This window comes from Aethalodelphis obliquidens, unplaced genomic scaffold, assembly GCF_003676395.1.
Source record: "Aethalodelphis obliquidens isolate GAN/ISIS:26980383/991018 unplaced genomic scaffold, ASM367639v1 scaffold23, whole genome shotgun sequence".
In the NCBI taxonomy this organism is placed as follows: Eukaryota; Metazoa; Chordata; class Mammalia; order Artiodactyla; family Delphinidae; genus Aethalodelphis; species Aethalodelphis obliquidens.
In genome coordinates, this window is record NW_020837967.1 from 6,647,743 (window position 1) to 6,666,621 (window position 18,879).

Here is an 18,879-nt window from a genome sequence, read left to right on the forward strand (position 1 = left end):
ACCGTTGCGGAGCACAGGCTCCGGACGCGCAGGCTCAGCGGCCATGGCTCACGGGCCCAGCCGCTCCGCGGCATGTGGGATCTTCCCAGACCGGGACACGAACCCACGTCCCCTGCATCGGCAGGCGGACTCTCAACCACTGCGCCACCAGGGAAGCCCCCTCCTTCATACTTTTAACTTCATCCTGAAACCTCAGACCAATCTGCTTCATTTCCTTTCCAAATATGCAACCGTTTTCAACGGAACAGCTGGTAAATATGCAGGACTCAGCAGTCTCCTCTCAACCGGCAAGTGAAGGTCAACCCACAGGGCTGCTCGGCCGGGATGTTAATAATATCACTTGTAGAAACAGCTTTTCTACATAAGACAGCTGGTAAAAAGACCCTGTTTGCTCAAGATGGCATCGTAAATGAATCTCAATTGGAGGTCCTCTGCATGGAGATGTGACTGCACAATAAGTCAGACAAAGCAACTGTTGTAGCCTCCACACCCTCCATCCTCCCTTCTTCCTCTTTTCTGTGGTGGCCACATGCGCAGCACCAGATAACCGTGACAATCCTGTTCCCCAACTTCGCAACTTCTCTTGCAACTAGGGGTGGCCCTATGATCCACTCTGGCCAGTGGATCCAAATGGAAGTAGGTTGAGAACATTTCCGGGAAAACTTTACTTTTCCTATTAAAGGGACAGACATGGCTTGTTTGACTCCTCGCCTCCCTTCTTTCTGCCTTGAATTCAGACATGATGTCTGGAGCTACAGCGTCTGTCTTGCAACCAGGAGGCAAAGGAAAGGCTTGGGTGAGCATCACAGATTAAGGGAACCAGGGGCAGCAAGCCCTACCTCTGAACACCTGCTTACATGAGAAAAGTATACGCATACGTGTTCAAGCCGCTTACGCTGGCTTTCTGTTCCTTGCAACTTCACACGATTCTGAGTGAGACAGACCATGCCTGGCATACTTTCCACTAACTCTGCTGTCTCTGAAGGAATCTAGAGCTGAAGGAGCAGCATTTCTGCTCACCTCCTCTCTCCACCTTCTCTCCTTTGTAGGGCAAGCTCATACAAACCCAAGCTGGGTAGATGAGACTGTGAAATTCTCCAATTTGACCCAGGGATTTTTGTCACTGCCAGGTTAAACGGGTGACGACTGATATCCAAAGAAAATCATGGGACTTTATGTCAAAGACGTTAAAGGACCTGCCCATTCCAAAGCCAGAACATCTGCCCCCTGGGTGGGAGGAACCCTCCCCGGAGCCAAAAACTCAACCCCGACCAGGTGTCCTCGTCAGAGGGACAGGAGGGTCCGTCCAGCCACCCCTGATGCATCCACTTGGCGGTGCCACAGGCCAGAGGAGCTCTGTGTACGCAGAACACATCTGAACGGGGCCTGAGTGGATTATTTTGAAGAAATCCTCAATACTGCCTGGTTCCGGCAGCCTATTCAGCACCGATTCCTGAGCTTTAAGAAAATCGGTGGGAAAAGGACCTGGAATGGATGTGGCATAATCATAGACACGAATGATGGTTTTCATAATAATAACCTCCGAAGGGGTCAGGGCAGCATTATCATTAATCCCATTTAACTGACTTTTGACGCTGAAGCTGACGGGGTATCTTGCCTTGGAGTCCCCGCTTCCATGCCGCTCCTCTATATCACAGGACATTCACCCGGACTCCCTTCCGCCACCACAGCAGGGTGCTCACCAGGCAGCCAGGCTCCAGGGCGCCGACGGGGCAGGTTTACCAGCAGCAGGATGGCCGTTCTAAGCGGGGCGGCATCCTCTCCCTTCACGCTGCCCAGTGGGCGAGCTGGGCCAGGATGCCCCAGCCTGCTGGTTCCCTCTGTCTTCCTTTCGCCTGCGGCCATGGGCACCCCCATCACTGCCACTTCCTCTGGCGGCCACGTCTAGACGTGGGGCACTGGGTCTCTGTTGGAGACACTTCAGCAGGCAGAGGAGGGGGTGCCCCGGCACGAGCATTTGGGATGAATGTCGTATGGACGGTGTGGGCTGCGGCCGGGCCCTGTGTTCAGACCTCCAGCTGCCAGCACGACCACCAAGGGGCGTAGCAGAAGAGCAGACCCACCTTAGTGAGGTCCAACTGAGCTGGGGGCCTCTATCCTTGGTGGGAAGAGAGATCTCTCCTGGGACCAGCAAAGGTGCTTTTGATTCTGGTGGGTGACGCACATGAGGAGAAGACCTGACTCATGAAGTTCCATCTGTGGGCCTTGGCAATGTCGATTCGAGTCCTTTGTTTCTTTTCATCTTTAAAATTGAAAACAAAATTAAAAAGGGAACCACAGGTGTATTAGACTGCTAGGGCTGCTATACCAAAGTCCCAGTATAAGCCTGGGGGGCTTAAACAACAGACACTTATTGTCTCCCCGTCCTGGAGGCTGGAAGTCCCAGATCAAAGTGTGGGCAAGGTGTTTCTCCTGAGGCTTCTCTCCTTGGCTTGTGGATGGCCGCCTTCTCCTGTGGGCTCACATGGTCATCCCTGTGTCTGTCTTCTTCTCATAAGGACCCCAGTCATATGTAATAGGGCCCACCATGCTGACCAAGTTAACCTCAGTTGCCTCTTTAAAGACCCTCTTTCCAAAAACAATCACATTCTGGGGACTTCAACATATGAATTTGGCGGGGGGTGGGGGGACACAGTTCAGCCCATAACACGACTCATGTGATTACACTGGCCCCACCCAGATAATCCAGGACAATCTTCCGATCTTAAGGTCTATAACCTTAATTATACCTGCAAAGCCTCTTCTGCCATAGAACACAACCCAGTTACAGGTTCCAGGGATTAGGACGTGGGCATCTTTGCGGGGAGGCCCTTCTGCCTTCTCCATCGTGCCAAGTACTTTACATACATTACCTCACTTGTATATGGCCAGATTTTCCTACTCTCCCCGATTCCTAGCTGCAAAAACTGAGACACAGAGAAGCTAGGAAGGACCCCAAGTCCCACAGTTGATAAATGGTGGAGAATGTGGTCCAACCACAGCCTGACTATAAGGCCTGCCCGTTCTAACTGCCGCCCAGTAAGGAGTCTTCAGCCATAAGGGTGGCTGCAGTTCTGGAATCTGAGGGCTACTCTCCCCCGGCATAGAAATGGGGTAAAGGGACACGCCCCTCCTCTCTCGCCCACTAGCCTCCCCGAGGCTGCATGGTCTGAACCCCTCCCCTCAACGCCGGTCTCCCTGAGTCTGTGCTTCTTCCCTAGAATCCACCCACCACAGCGTAGCCAGAGCCATGGTTTAAGTCACAGATCTGATTTTGTCACCTCTCTGCTTAAAAGCCTTCCACAGCCCCCCAGTGCTCCCAGACTGCTATAGACTGAGTGTGTCCCCCCGAGAGCCACATGTTGAAATCCTAACCCCCAAGCTGATGGTATTAGGAGGTGGGGCCTCTGGGGTGATGAGGCCATGAGGGTGGAGCCTGCAGGGATAGGATTAGTGCCCTTATAAAAGGGACCCCACAGAGCTCCCTCGCTCCTTACACCATGTGAGGATGCAGGGAGAAGATGCTGACCCAGGAGAGGACCCTCACCCGACCATGCTGCCACTTGGACTTCCAGCCTCCAGACTATGAGAAATCAATTTCTGCTGTTTATAAGCCGCCCTGCCTGTGCTATAGACTTGTTTGCTATGACAGCTTGAATAGACTAATACAAGATAAAGACCAAAAGCCACAATATTTTTTTTTGCTGGGACTCTTGATTTAAAGGTATGAAAATGCAATGCCACTTCAGAAAAGTTTGGTAATTCCTCAAAAAGTTAAACACAGAGTTTCCATATGACCCAAGGATTCCATTCCCAGGCATATACCCAAGAGAATTATAAACATGTTCACACAAATACATGTACACACATGTTCACAGCAGCATTAGTCACACTAGCCAAAAGGTGGACACAACCCAAGTGTCCATCAACGGATGAATGAATGAGCAAAATGTGACATATACATACAGTGGACGTTATTCAGCCACAAAAAGGATCAGGTACTGATACATGCTACGACGTGGATGAACCTTGAAAACACTGAGTTTTCAAGTGATGAGAATACAGACACAAAAGGTCACATACTGTATGATTCCATTCACATGAAGTACCCAGAACAGGCAAATCCAGAGACACAGGAAGCTGATCGATTGTCAGCAGCTGGGTGGGGAGGGGAAGGGAATAACTGCTTCACGGGTATGAGGTTTCCTTCTGGGGCGATGAAAATGTTTTGGAACTAGATAGAGGTGGTGGTTGTACAACATGGTGAAGGCACTAAATGCCCCTGGATGGCTCACTTTAAAGTGGTTAATTTTATTTTATGTGAATATCAGTTAAAAAAACCATGGAAGGAAGGAAGGGAGGGAGGGAGGGAGGGAGGAATTTATTGGCTCACGTAAATGTGAAGTTGAAGAAAGAGCCTCAGCTAAATGATGGACTGAAATGGTACGATGGGGGGTTTCCATCATTGTGTCACCTTGTCTCTGATGTGCCTCAGCCTCCACTAGACAGGCAGGGTGACAAACCTTCAGCCTCAGACACCAGTGCTCCCAGCCCAGAACCCCAGCAGAACACAGCCCAGTTCTGTCTTCATATCCCTGTGGTCTAAATAATCAGCTAACTCCACATACACCCAATATGCAATAAGGGAGAAAAAGTTTGGGGGCTGTGATTTCTTTGAGGGTTCAATTTCTTTAAAGGAGGGGAGTTTATTTTGTACTTTCATTTCTCAGCAAAAAAGGGAGGGGTAATATTGGTCAAGATCTAGTTGGAAGAAATAGACCACCATGATTATCTGAATGGGGAAATTTAATATTAAGAACTGTTAACCAAAACTATTAAAAGGGGTATAAGAGGACTGGAGAGGGTCCAGCAGTAGCAGGTGCAAAAGGGCCTGACATTGTCTGGTGGAGGGAGAGTGGACATAGGGGACAAGGGCTGGGAGGGGGTCACCCCCAACCAGGGCTAGGACTCCCACCTATTCAGGAGACCCTGCCCGACAGGGAGCATGCAGCCAGCTGGAGAAGCAGCTCGCTGGGGCGGGGGGTGGGGCAGCTGTGTAGGCTCTTCACTGAGGAACAACAGCAATGCAGGGCCGGGACCCGGAAGGGAAGGGTCTTCCTGGCCCCGTGGTCCATCTGTTGCCCTCTGTTGAGGAACCCTAGCATTCCTCCAGCCTGCAAAAAAGAATATTCCCCCAGCCAGCTGGGGTCCAGCTCCAGTGTCACAGGCAGAGCAAAGAAGGATGGATTTGGGGCTGAGAGATGATAAACTAATAACTGAAACGGGGATTTCATTGGTTGGGGCTTTCGTTTCTCTGGTGAAACACAAATGGGAGCGGGTCCCTGTTCTGGGCCTTGTGTCTGGACAACTGATCACAGGGTCTCTCCCTGGTTAGGAAGGTGGGCATGGAACTGGGCGTGGGGACTTGGGGTCTCATGTGCAGTGTGCTCTTGGCTTTAACTGATGTCCATTCTGACCTATTTTGGGGACACGAGCTGAACTTCCCACTGCACTGATCCTGCAGGAATATGAGGGGTTCGCAGAGTAACACAGAGGAGGGAGTTGTCGCTCTCCACCTCCCTCTAGAGGGTGGGGGAGAGGGGTTCTCACCTGGCTTTGTGCAGCTCAGGCTGGGCTGTGGCTGCGGGAGGAGAGGTCACTGCTCATCTGGACACCCTGGGGCCCTTCTCTTCAGGCTCCGTTGGGACAGGGTCGATGGCCGAGCCCGGCCACCGTGCTCGTCTCTCTTCCCTGCTGCTGTACCTGGTGTGCTTTGCTTTGCTCTCCTGCATGAGGCACCAGGGTAGAAGGGGATAAAATCCCCTCTCAAGGTTGTGGCTGCAGGGGAGAGAGGCTCCTGCTGAGTCCACGCCAGCTTGGTGGGACAGGCCTGCACAGTGAGACCTGTGCTCGCCCAGCCGCTGTTACAGTGGCACCTGCTTCCCCGTGTGCTCCGTACGAGGGCCGTCCCCTTGATACAGGGCAGGCAGAACAGGCTAAGACAGGTCTGCGCAGTCCTGAGCTCTCTTCACCTGATAATACTGATGATGGTCACCCCAGCTATTCAGTAGACCCGCTGTCGACAGACCCAGTCTTGAGTCTAACACGCCTTGCGAAGGCCAGGCTAGAGAGGCTTGCACCGCACTTAGAGGATGCACGCTTTGCATCCAAATCCCAGCAGTGCTGCAGCAGATCTCAGAGGAACCTGATCCACCGGATTCAATATGATAGATCACACAAACTTAGCACATGCCTAGCACTGAATCTGGCACAGAGGAGATTCCATGGACGTACGCACGAATTAATGGACGTTCGGGAAAACTCGCGGCGCTGGACAGCATATGCTCAGGTTGTGTTCAAGTGCGAAATAAAAGAGGAAAATCTAATCCTTCATCCATCGTCCAGTCGGATGGTAAACCGATCACTTCCCCAAACAGCACTTCCCTTCAACAAACAGTGGCCATAAAAGCAAAGGCTCTGAAACTTTAAGAGGCCATAAAGCCTTTGGCAGTGGTGCAGGGCTCTGAGAACACACACATGAATAAATTAAAACCCACAGCTGCCGCGGAGACACAGCCACGTCCAGAAGGACACTGATGAACAGACTCTTAGTGGAAAGAAACATGGGCCACAGCATATAACGTGAGCCAGGGGCAGCTGCCCGCCAGGCACCCCGGGGCCCCCAGCCCTGCGCCAAGTCGGCAGCTCCCGTCCAGCTGAACAGGGGGCTTACACAGCAACACAAAATCGATGCCACTGGTTGGGCAACCGAACAGTGATCTCACTGAACGACTCTCAGGCCACAGATGCGCTCCTCTGAGAGGGGAGAGGACAGATCAGTCTGGGGATGCAGACCCACACTCCCCGAGTTACCAAGTTTACAGTCAGCCACCAAACAGAGTGCTCCGGGGCGGAGAGAACCACTAGTGCAGGCTCCTCATTCAGTGACGGACGTGGGGAGGGCCCTTCACGTGGAGAGCCTGACGCTGGACGCTGGATTTCTCTATTGAGAGCTGGCCACCAAGACCAGGCAGGCCGCCTGCACCAAGGTTTCGTCCTCGATTTTAAAACATTCTTTTCCCTGCAGACCTCTGAGCGGGGACTGAAAAGAATTGCAACGAGGCCCTTGGTGTCTGACAGAATTAATACGACTCATCCCTCCTGCTGGGTCTCGGCAGGACCCTTGACACCCAGACCACAACCACTCAACTCCTTTCCCGGGACTGGGTGTCAAGGCTGCGAGCTTGGTTAAGCTCCGAGGAGGATTGGCAATAGAATTCGAGTTGAGGGTTTTTTTTTTTGGGGGGGGGGGGCAGTTCTTTTTCTACTTTCTTTTCACCTGTAAGTAGAGTCCAATCAAGTGCTCAAACACGCATTTTTTCCAGGGCTGAAAAAGTACATACAGACCAGGACTCGGGGGAGACTGGACACACAGAGGCTCCATTAAAGCCACTGAAGGAGACAGAGCTTGGCAAACAGGAATTTCTACTTCAGTTCCAGCAGCCTCGGGTGGTGGAGGCACGTAACAAAGATCCGGCAGAGTGAGGAATGGCCTTATCAGACAGTCATCGTAGGTTGCCTGAGCATTTATTATGTGCTGACGCCATGTTGGGCAATGAAAAACAATTCGGGGCGAAGAAAAGACTGAGAGGCTGTTTGAAGGCAGTCAGGCCCTTGGAATGATGGACCGTTATTCTCCAAGCCTGTCTGAGGGCCGGTCAAATCCTTCACCTTCCAAATAAAGAAAACGAGGTACAGAGACAATGAATTAAATGTAGCCTTTCCAAAAAATAGTAAGTCTGTGCCTGTTTCTACACCACAGGAGTATTGTGTCTGGAAACCCCTGATTTCATCTGGCTTCAAATCAGCCATGGGACTGTCTTGGTCAGCTCGGGCTGCTGTAACAAATATATCAGAGGCTGGGTGTCCTAAACAACAAACACTCATTTCTCACAGCTGTGGAGGCTGTTGCTTCTGTGACTGGTGAGGGCTGCTTCCTGGTTTGCAGATGGTGCCTTCCTGCTGTGTCCTCACATTACAGAAGGGGCTAGAAAGTGCTCTGGGGTCTCTTTATAAGGACACTAATTCCATCATGAGGGCTCCACCCTCATGACCTCATCACCTCCCAAAGGCCCCACCTCCTGATACCATCACACTGTGGGGTTAGGATCTCAACAGATGGATTTTGGGAGGACACAAACATTCAATCTATAACAAGGACCAAGCAACATGGCCTGAGCACCCCTGATGGTAGACAGAAGGGGCTCTCCTCATTCTTCGTGGGTGTAGCATAGAAGTCTGGGGTCCTACAGTATCTTTTTCTACATCAAGCTAATAGAGACCTGCTATCTAATTTTTTTCACACTTATACACTTTTCCCCAAATGAAAACCTCTTTCCTTACTACTAAATAATAAAACTTACATTCTTAAACGTCTCCCCTTTGTCCAACACTGTACCAAATGTTTTATACTTAACTCTCACAACACCTCTAAGAGGTTGGCATCCCATCTTGTGGATGAGGACACGGAGGCTCAGAGAGATTAAATCACCTGCCAAAAGCCACACAGCTGGCCACGATCCAGTCAACTCGCACGCCCATGTATGCCCCTTCCAGTATTAGCAAAACTCTTACAGATTTACTGGCTGCACATAAGTGGGCCGTCGTGACCTCTTCCATGGCGGTGGGAGCAGATGGAACAGATGAACAAACTCTACTCCGCCAACCTTTCTCTGGCCAAGGCTGCTCTCAGAGACAGTGCCGGGGAGCAAATGCTGCTCCCTCCCAACAACAGGAGGGCGGGCAGCTGTTTCCAGCAGGGGTTGTGATGGGGTGGCGCCAGGCCCCTCTGGCTGCCATGCACAAAGGTGGCTCAGGCCATGGGGCTCTAAGGGCCCCTGAGATGGAGGGATGATGGCTGTGGCAGCAGCAGCCGCTGCCCCTGGCATGTCACAGGCTCCTTGCAAATGCCTGGATTCAGGTTCAGATGGGAACAGAAATGAGACACCTGAGTTGATCCCTGCATGCCTCCACCAGGGTCCATCTGGTCAATCAGTGAGCTTACTTCATAAGGTTCTGAAGGAATGAAATGGAGCAGCACCTAGAATGACACAAGGCTCTAAATGACAGTGTGACGTGTTCATTAGTGTGAATACAACTGCACTCCCACTAGTCAGGGTCCCCATCAGACACAGACCTCCGGGGGCTTCAATTCTTGGCCAAAAGTTTAAGAGCTGTGATCTCTCTGTAAGACATGACTAAAGTATATCCAACAAACTAATCACACACCATCCTTACTGAGAGAGAGAGAGGATTAAAAGAATAGAGTTGGAGGCGTGGGGGAATTCCTGGGAAAGAGTGAGAGGGGGTTTTCTGAGGATGGGCCCCTGTCTCTTGGTGTGGGAATTCCCAGATAAGTTTAGGGATATTAGAGGAAAGTTTCCTTGTGGCTTTGGAACCTCATAGTAAAAGCTGGAAGGACTTTGAGGAAAGTGTCCATGAAAACTTGAAGAGCCTTGAAAAACTGTTTATAGAAGCATGACTGTCTTTGAGGTGGCCTCAGGTAAGGGATTAAAGAAAAGGGAAAAATCTTACTGGAAATTGTTATGTAGTAGAGACAGAAACTTTACCAGCACTGTTGCCTTATAAGGAAGATAGAAAACGTACCTTAGGCATGGGGTGGTCTAGCAAAGGAGATGGTCCAAGCAGAGTACTGAAGAGTGATTTCTTCTTGCTGCTTCTGGTAAAAAGTGAGACAAGAGAAATGAGCTAAAGGCAGGACTGTTAAAAAAAAAGAGAGGCAGCACTTCCTGCTTTTGAAAATTCTCACCTTCTCCAGATGGCAAATGATGTTAAATCTAAAGGGCTCTTAGGTAAAAATCAAGTACAGGCACCATCAGGAAAATCTGGTCTAAAGATGAACCCAAGAGTGTGACTGTGCCTTAGTCGGCTCGGGCTGCCATACAAATAACAAATGCCACAGACTGAGCACTTCAACAACCCTGTCCTTTCAGGGCATATATTGGAGCTATTTGTAGGTGAAGCTTTTTTTTTCCTCTAATGGAGTGAGCCCCCCACCCCGCAGTGAGATTCACAGGTCATCCACAAGGTTTTTAAGAGAATTATATTGGAAGAAGCACTGACAGCTTGAGCTGAAAGGGACAGACAGCACAAACTGAAAAGATGTCTTTGGACCCTGAAACTTGTACAAGGCAGAAGCAGGCTGAGAAAACTACACAAATACAGGAAAAGGAAGGATGACTCAGAGGGTAAAACCAAAAGCCTGCAGAGTAAATCCAAGAGCTGTGGAAAATTATTCCCAGGAAATGTCAATTTGTACCCTACTGGATTTCAGAATTGCTATGAACCAGTGACTTCCGTGCATCCCCAATTTCCAACTCTGTTGAACAGGAGGGTCTTCAGTAATTATGCTATGCTTGTCCTATTATTGCAGATAACTTGTCTCTCTAGTTCACAAATTTCAGACCTGGCTTTGAGGATTCAAGGAACTACACCTAAGGAGCCTCAAGAACATCTGGATCTAATTTGGATAATGAAATTCTGGACTTCAAACTGATACTCTACTGCACTGGGGGCCCTGGGGGAGGCTAAGCACATTTTGTGTGTGGGTAGGACGTGAATCACTGGGGCACAGAGGGAGGATGTTGGTAGCCAGCCTCTAAGACTTCCCCCAATGATCCCCATCCTCCAGTACTCTTGCCCTTGTGTCACCTCTTCCCACAATGAACAGGACTGACTAATGTGACCAACAGGATGTAACTTCTAGGTCTTAGCAGACGCTGTGACTTTCCCCTATTCTCTCCTGGATCACTTGCTCTGGGGGAAGCCAGCTGCCATGTCATGAGGAAACTCACGCAGGTATCTGGTGAGGTCCCCATGGTGAGGACTGAGGCCTCCTGCCAATAGTGACCATTGGCTTGTCACCCACATAAGGGAGTCATCTTGGAGAGCAGATCCGCCCAGGCTCCTACAGTTGGCTGCAGTCCTGGCCGATTGCAATCTCATGAAAGAACCCAAGCTAGATCATTCTACTAAAATGCTCTTGAATTCCCAACCCACAGAAGCTGTGTAACATAACAAATGTTTATTATTTGTTTAAGCCACTAAGATTTGGGATAATTTGTTACCCAGCAATAGATAACTATTACAGGATTGAAATGAGCACATCAAATACTTCATTCAATTCATTAATGAATGATGGAAATAGTAATATAATTCCAGGAACACTTGGGGAACTTGATATTTATAGCAATTTCATAAAGGACTGTTAGAATTTGAGTGCTAGGTTAATACAAAATAGTACAAAACTGGTTAATGCCCTAGGGAATAATAAACTGAAACCTTTGGGGTTATCTTTTTGAGTTAACACTGAAATGACATGCCATCACCTTTTGCCTCATTTTCAAGTCTTAAAATACTTTTTCTTAATAAGCAGATGTGATCCAGGAACTGAGAAAAGGAACTCCCACTTGACTGACTGCTTCTAAGGAAAGGGGGTCCCGGTAGCTGCTGCCACCCCAGCTGAGACTGCATGTGTGACGTGGCCTCCCTCACCTCTGCTCAGAGGGGACAGAAATGAATGGGTAAAGAGGGCGGATATGGCCAGGGTGGAGCATGGGCTGAGAGCTCCCAAGGGTAAACAGCATGGGACTATATACAGACTTGTCTCAGAGCAGCTTTGGCAGGGTAGGTAGGAAGGACAGGTAGAGAGGGAAGGGGAGAAACAGGATGCCCAAATAGAATCCCAGTCCCTAACTAAGGTTTGGGGGGTTTTGTTTGTTTCGTTACCTTTTAAAAATCATCTTAAACATGTAAGCAGTATTTACCTAGTAAAAAGAAGAAATTTGAATTCACCTTTGGGACAGACTGATCGTCTTTGTTTTGGGAAGAACTATTAAGTGGACATTTGATTATGAAATATAAAGCAGACATCATGCTTCTTGTTGAGTCTGTTGGCCTGAATGCGCGTGTTTGAGGCTGAGAAGCTCCATATTCTATGCGGAGTAAACGGCAGAAACAGAATTGTTCCTGAAAAAGAAGTAATTGGTGGGCTAGGGGCTAAGGAATGGGTTTGCAGTAGCTGTACCTGCAGCCTGCAGGTGGCACACCTGCAGGAGGCCAGGCTGGGTTGGAGAATTCTATCATAAAGGAGAGAAGAAAGTCCAGAGCAGGCACCTGGGTAGCTTGCTGTCTCTGTCAGCCTTTGGGAACGCTGTTGGACCCACTTGTTTTTTAAGGCTCACGTTGGAAAATCATGTTCTAATGGACCTTCTTGTCAGGTACCAGAAGGCAAGGGAGCATTCCTGAGGCTAAGGGTGGGGGCGGGTTTATCTCTCAAACACAAGGGCCATTTCTGTTGTCAGTCATCCTGGGGAGAGGCTGCTCTTGAGACAGGAAGTGAGGATTAGGGAGGCTGGCCTCTGAATGCAGAGGCGGGACAAGCACAAAGCCCTCCCAGGGAGGAAGCGGCCCCTCCTCCCCATGAGGGTCACCTGGCAGCAGGTGTGGGGGGAGCTCTGTAAAGGACCCCCAGGACAGACCCACCTAGAGGCTCTAAGGGAAGTCCCATCCAGTAGGGTTATCTGTTACCTGTGCTGTACCTCCTTCCCCTTCTCTCACTCACATTCATCAACACAGTCTGGTTCCTGTTGTGGTGTCAGAATTTAAGGGAAAAGCCTGTTCTGTACCTGAAACGCAGGGCTGAGTGCCAAAGCTAGCGTGTTGGTGAGGGCAGCAGCCTGACAGGGAGGGACGGTAGCCCAGCTCAGTGACAGAGCATGAATAAGACACCACAATGCCAAATTTGGACGCTGGAGAGATCTCAGGATTGAGGGGCTGGACAGGGAAGGGACCCAGATTAACAATCCACAAATTGACAGGTAGCTGTGAAATTCACAGCAAGATGAAGTGTGGCTTAATTGGTGATCACCTGGCCACGCGGGCTATTGGTGAATGAGACAGAGGATGGATGATGGTAGATAGGTGGGCAGGTACAGGGACAGGTATAGGATGGATGGATGGATGGATGGGTGGGTGGATGGGTGGATGGATGGACGGATGGACGGACGGACGGATGGATGGACGGACGGATGGATGGACAGACGGATGGATGGATAGGCAGGCAGCTGATGTATAGATAGATGGAGATATAGGTATAGAATGGATGGTGAAGGAGTTCACAGGATGTCCCCCCAAAATATGCCACTCAGGCATACTGATTCTTTTGAATTAAAGGCACTTGAGAAATAGCAGGTATAACAAGGGCTCTCTAATTTTCCTTTTTCTTCCTGAAAGCAGGAGATAAACTCCCCTGTGAAAGGTGTCCTCCCTGTACTGGGAGAAAGGAAGATACTCTTATCACCAGAGATGGGGAATCTGAGGCCGAGAGTTCAGCCAACCCTTATCTTACTTCACCATTTACCACCTCTGGCCCAAAGCCCTGTGTCTTGTCCATTCTTCACAAATGTATTGTTTCTTTGTCTAAAAGGTATAAAAGCTTTCTGTTCTGGTTGCTTCTTCAGGTCTTCATTCTCTTATGAAGGCTCCTATGTACATGTAACAGTTTACTAAAACGTGTATGCCTTTCTCCTGTTCATCTGTCTTTGTCCATTTAATTCTTAGACCCAACTGGAGACCTAAAGAGTAGAGGAGAATTTGTCCTCCCTTACAGACAGATAATGACGTATAGATAAACAGATAAACAGATATAAGTACAGGGTGGATGGGTGGGTGGATGGATGGATAGATGACAGATAGAAAGAAAATTGCAGAGGAAACATTTATTATCTTCCTAAAATGTGGACAAGCACAAAGAAAGGACATGAAAGTATAAGTGAACAGGAACTCCAGAATACAAATTACTTACTTTTGCTTGTCACACTCCAAGAGGAGTTTTAGAAGCAAAATTCAATGGTTTCCAATCTCCCCTTTTCTAGATTATCTGTGATGGATACTTTTCTCAGCAATTTCACCCAACACCAACCAGGAGATTGAAACTCAACAGAAAATAGAACTCAAAGAGCCAGAGCTGCCCGTTTCTGTCCCCTCCGACATACAGAAGAGCGGAGCGGAGGAGGTTATCCGGATGGGCCGAGGGGGAGGCTGGTCCCTGCAAGCTTCTCCTGAGCCCCCCACCCAGCCGTGTGGGGCCTTCTGGGTGGCTTCTTTGTCACCACGCTTCTCATACCTGAAGGGAAGGGCATGATATTCTGCCAGCTTCCCTAGTGTGTGTCAAGCAGCTCCAACAGCCATTTGAAAGAAGGCGGCTATTTGGGGATAAAAAACTCTATGCAGGGCCAACTACTGTCGCTTCATAACAGGACTGGGTCCCCGGAAACACGAGAGGCAAATCAGTTCTGCTGGGGAGCCACAGAAGGCTTTTGTGATCCAAATGGAACCCAGTGGGCAGTTAAGAGCTCTAGTCCCCATGAAAGGTCCCCGTGGAAAGTGCAGTCATATGCAACGTGCATATTTTTCTCTACAGAAAGCTGATTATCTACCATTTCCTGGAAACAAAGAAAAATTACTTGTAATTATTCTAGACTGAAAAAATAGCGACTTCTGGAAGTTTTCCACCTCCTCTCCTACAATGCCCGTTAACAGGTATGAGGAGGAAATAATACCGCGTGGATTCAGGGTAACGCGATAGATCAGAGCATGAGTCACGTCTTAAGAGGGGGTGGGCGAGAAGGATCTACCTTTAAAGAACTCTAATTAAAGCAATTACCACTGTTACCAAAATTACTGTTTTTAAAAGACTTAAGTCCTCTATTGGAGAACGATCACGTCAGAAAGCTGTGGGGAAGAAAAACCCACATGACCAGCACTATTAGGGAGAACAAAAGGCAAGCATTATTTAAACCCAGGTACTTAAATGCTCCCATGCCTCCATTCCTTGGTGGGAAGTCACCATTCCTGAAAGCCTGTCATACTTTTTAAGTTTTCAAAGAGCTGTCAGCAATATTCCAAGGGTGGGAGGTAAGCGCTGCTGAGTGTGGCGGGCGGGTCAGGCAGAGTGATGGCTGTTGCCTTTTCTCCTCCTGACAAGGTAGCATCCTGGGGCTTCTCGTTCCGGAGCAAGGAGTGGATGGACCGCTGCGGGGGTCTGAGATTCCGCACTCAGACTACAAAATTACAGGTGCATGAAGAAATGATAACAGGCAGGGCTGGCTGCCCTACAGGGGTAGGGGATGCTGGAAGGTAGTCTGGAGTCTATCTGGGTAACCTTTGTGCTCATGGCCTGATGCTAGAAAAATCTGATCGGGGGTTTGATGTTGGTGGGGACGCTCTCAAATGATGAGGGGAAGGACTGTGATTTTTTTTTTAATTTTCAGTGTGCTGCAGATGGGTATTTTTTGTAAAGTACCCTAAAAATTAATGACTCGAACATGAAATACCAAGCAAAGAAATACAAAATATAAGCCCCACTACTTTGGTATTAGGTTCAACAGACATAAAAATTAATCTGTCCAACTGCCAGAAAACTTTCTAAAAGCTTACTCTCAATTTCTGTACTTACCCCACTGGGGACCATCAGGCCAAAGGGTGCCCTCCAAGTAGCTCTGATCTAGGACAGTGTATCCCAAAGTTGTTGCTGGAAAACGAAGTCACCCAACGTGATCATGGGAACATGGTTCCGATGGTCACATAAGAGGTGAAAATGCTACCTGTCATTCTGGACATTCACAAGGCGTGGTGGCGTATTAAAGGCTCCGAGAAATCCTGTTTCAAAAAAGGGAAAAAACTACTTTTATTGAGCCTAGTTTTCCAAATTTATTTGCTCACTTTCTCTTTGTCTCCTTTTTAAGTTTGTTTACTTATGGATTTATTTTTGCATCATACGTACAACATTTGCCAAATTACATTCCACCATCACACGCTACGAGATGCGGGTCTGGGGTTTGCCCCCATGGGAATCTGCCCAGCCTGAGACACTGAGAAGTTAGTCATAATGCTGGACCCCAAAGTGGAAAGTACCCCAGCCTCGGCGAACCTTTGCCAGCCAGTCGGCCCCGCGGTGGTAATGCCTGGACCCAGTTGTAGACGGCGCCAAATGGTCCAAGGAATTGCTTCCGGTGAAACTCAGGTTCCTCTTTAATTGTTTAGCTGCAGCAACAGACAAGAGCTCCAGCTATTGGCACTACTCCATTTTGGCAACTGCCTCACACGTTGAGACACGGTGGCCTTTAGCGGAAGTCTGTGCGTGGAATAAACTCAATCAAGTGTAAGGAGACTACAGGTTATCCTGGGAACTCCAGGGTACCAGCTATAGTAACACCGTTTATCCTTCCCCGGGCTCACTCAAGCTAGGCCCAGAATGGGCTTTCCTAATTAGCTGGCATCAGCCAACCATCCCATAGTGCAATCAATGTCCTTGCAGGAGGCTTTCAAACACCTCTTGGAAGTAGATTTGAATTCACTGAGACTCCCAATTCCCCTCTAACAAAACAATTACCTAGAGTTCAATTTCCGCACATAGAACCCCAAGTGCCTTCACACTGGGGTCAGTAGCACGAGAGGTCTGGTTTTGCCAGAACTGGTGTCACTACTGGCTTTAATAGTCATGGAGGCAGCTGGCTGATCTAGTTGGTCCAGAATATTGCTCTCTCTCAAAGACTTGGAAGTTTCTGCCGTCGCGTCAAATCAAAAGCACAGCAAAGTCAAGGTCACTTTCTTACCTACCACTCAGTCTCCTTACTGTTTCCTGCCTTACTGTTTCCTTGCCTTATGTCTCCTAGCTCTATTTTGTATCCCTGTGACATGAACTACTTTACAATGTACTCTGATATATACCATCCTGAGTCACAGAAAAAAAGTATTTCCAGGCCTGGGGGTTTTCCTGGTAATGACATCGACACAGTATTTAGTCTCAGACAACGTAGCCACCTGCCTGCACGTCACATCATCCCTCACACGTCCGACATTAATCGCCAACCACCGCAGGCACCGAGAAACTTTCCACTGAACGCCTCTTGTATAATAGGAGGGTATAATTATGAGGTCCCCAGACCATGTCACAGGCTTCTGTGTGGTTATAAATCACGCCAGCAAATCCTTGGATTTACCTCCCAGAAAAAGGTGGAGTCTACTTCATGTCCCGTGAACAAGGGCCAACTGTGGGCACTAGCTTCTGACAATCAGACTGCAGCAAAGAGGAGGCTGTCTGTCCCCCGAGCTCCCTCCTGGTTGTTTCTCTCTCTGGGGACACGTGGCTTTGGAACCCTGAGGTGTCACATAGGAAGTATCACTGTCGTGAAGACACCATGCTGGAAAGACCCTGAGTGGAGACCCCAGAGAGAGAAATGCCGGAGGACAGGGAACTCCACCTACTCCAGCTCAGGCGCCACACGTGGGAGGGAAGAGCCTCTGAGACGTCGCTGGCTGCTCCTGAATCGTGAGAGATCACAAATCACCACGGCTGTTATAAGTCACTCAGTTTGGGGTGATCTGTTACTCAGCAAGGAGGTAGCTAACATCTTAAATGGCTTACAGTTAGAGCTCTTCCCACTTCTCTTTTTTTCAGCACACACTACTGACCTCCTTAGGACTGACTCTCCCAGCTGGCAAGACTCTCCCAGCTGGTAAGGCTCCCAGCTAGTAAAACTCTCCCAGCTGGTAAGACTCTCCCAGCTAGAAAGACTGTCCCAGCTAGTAAGGCTCTCTCAGCAGGTAAGACTTTCCCAGCTGGCAAGGCTCTCCCAGCTAGTAAGACTGAACCAGGTAGTAGGACTCTCCCAGCTAGTAGGACTCTCCCAGCTGGTAAGACTCTCCCAGCTGGTAAGGAACAACAAAGCACACCTGGTCTCACAGATTAGGCTTGAACTGTCCCCCGCCCCACTGCCCCCGCCATCACTCACACCTTGCTTTACGCTGCTCACCTCAGAGGCTGACTCATGTTTTCACGTTTCTATTTTTGATGCTTCTAGTTATGAAGTTGCTCACCTTGAACACTCCGTGCCCCTGGTTTTCAAGCTCACTCTCCCACGTACCCACCATGCACCCGGTAGATGGATGTACCCCATCCCTGGGTCCCGTTCCTTGGCTTCTCCCCTCACAGGCGAGGAACATGGTCAGTCCAGCCTGTGGCCGGCGCCTACAGGTTCCACAAGCTCACTCACTCACTCACTCACTCTGTGTTTACACGGCACCCATGAGGCTCCAGGAACAGAACAAAGCTGATAATCTCGCCGTGCAGCGGGACCAAGGAGAAGACTCATGTCTTCATTAACAGTGTGGCAAGCCAATACCAACCATGGCTGTGCACTTAAGACAGAACAATCAGACAGGAAAGATCTATGTTGCTGCTGCTGCTGCAGGAGGTCTTGTCAGGCTGTGAATGGGTACAGCTACCCGCTGTCTTATCTCTACGGTAAGAGTGCTGTTGTAAGGATGAGATGGGACCATATCTGTAAGATGCTTTGCCCAGTGCCTGACACATAGGAAGAGCTCAGCAAACGTAGGCTCTTCTTAGTCTCATTCCATATTATCTCAAGTTTAATATGCCCAATGCAGAGGCCCTCACATTCTCCCTGTTCTTCTCACATGTTCCCCATCCCAGTTCATGGCACATTATCCTTTGAGCTACTCAGCCGAAAAGAAACCCCAAACACCTGCCGTCATTCCGTCTCCTTTCCTTCACTCACGTCCCACATGCAACCCAATGGCAAGGATTTTTGGTTTTGTCTTTAAAATGCATTCAGAATCGACCACTTCTCACCCCTCACTGCTCTGCCCCTGTCCAAGTTCTCATCGCCACCCGCCTTTGTTCACAGCTGAGAGGTGCTAACTCCTCTGCCTGCTGCCACCCGCCCTCCGCACGCCCTGACCCACTCCTTAACCAGCAGCCAGGAGAAATCCTGC

At 49.3% G+C, this 18,879-nt stretch overlaps 1 long non-coding RNA gene across 2 annotated transcripts in view; it reads right to left on the reverse strand.

Moving 5' to 3' along the window:
* Window positions 1–11,836, reverse strand: part of LOC113628267 (uncharacterized) — a 56,326-nt gene extending 44,490 nt beyond the window's left edge. The window contains exons 1-3 of one of the 2 annotated variants that reach the window (XR_003435959.1): window positions 9,667–11,836; window positions 8,635–9,100; window positions 2,085–2,263 (exon numbers count right to left, since the gene is read on the reverse strand). This is a non-coding gene — a long non-coding RNA (uncharacterized LOC113628267). The remainder of the gene's footprint in view (window positions 1–2,084; window positions 2,264–8,634; window positions 9,101–9,666) is intronic. The other variant, XR_003435960.1, reaches the window with a different exon arrangement.
* Window positions 11,837–18,879: the final 7,043 nt, after the last annotated feature.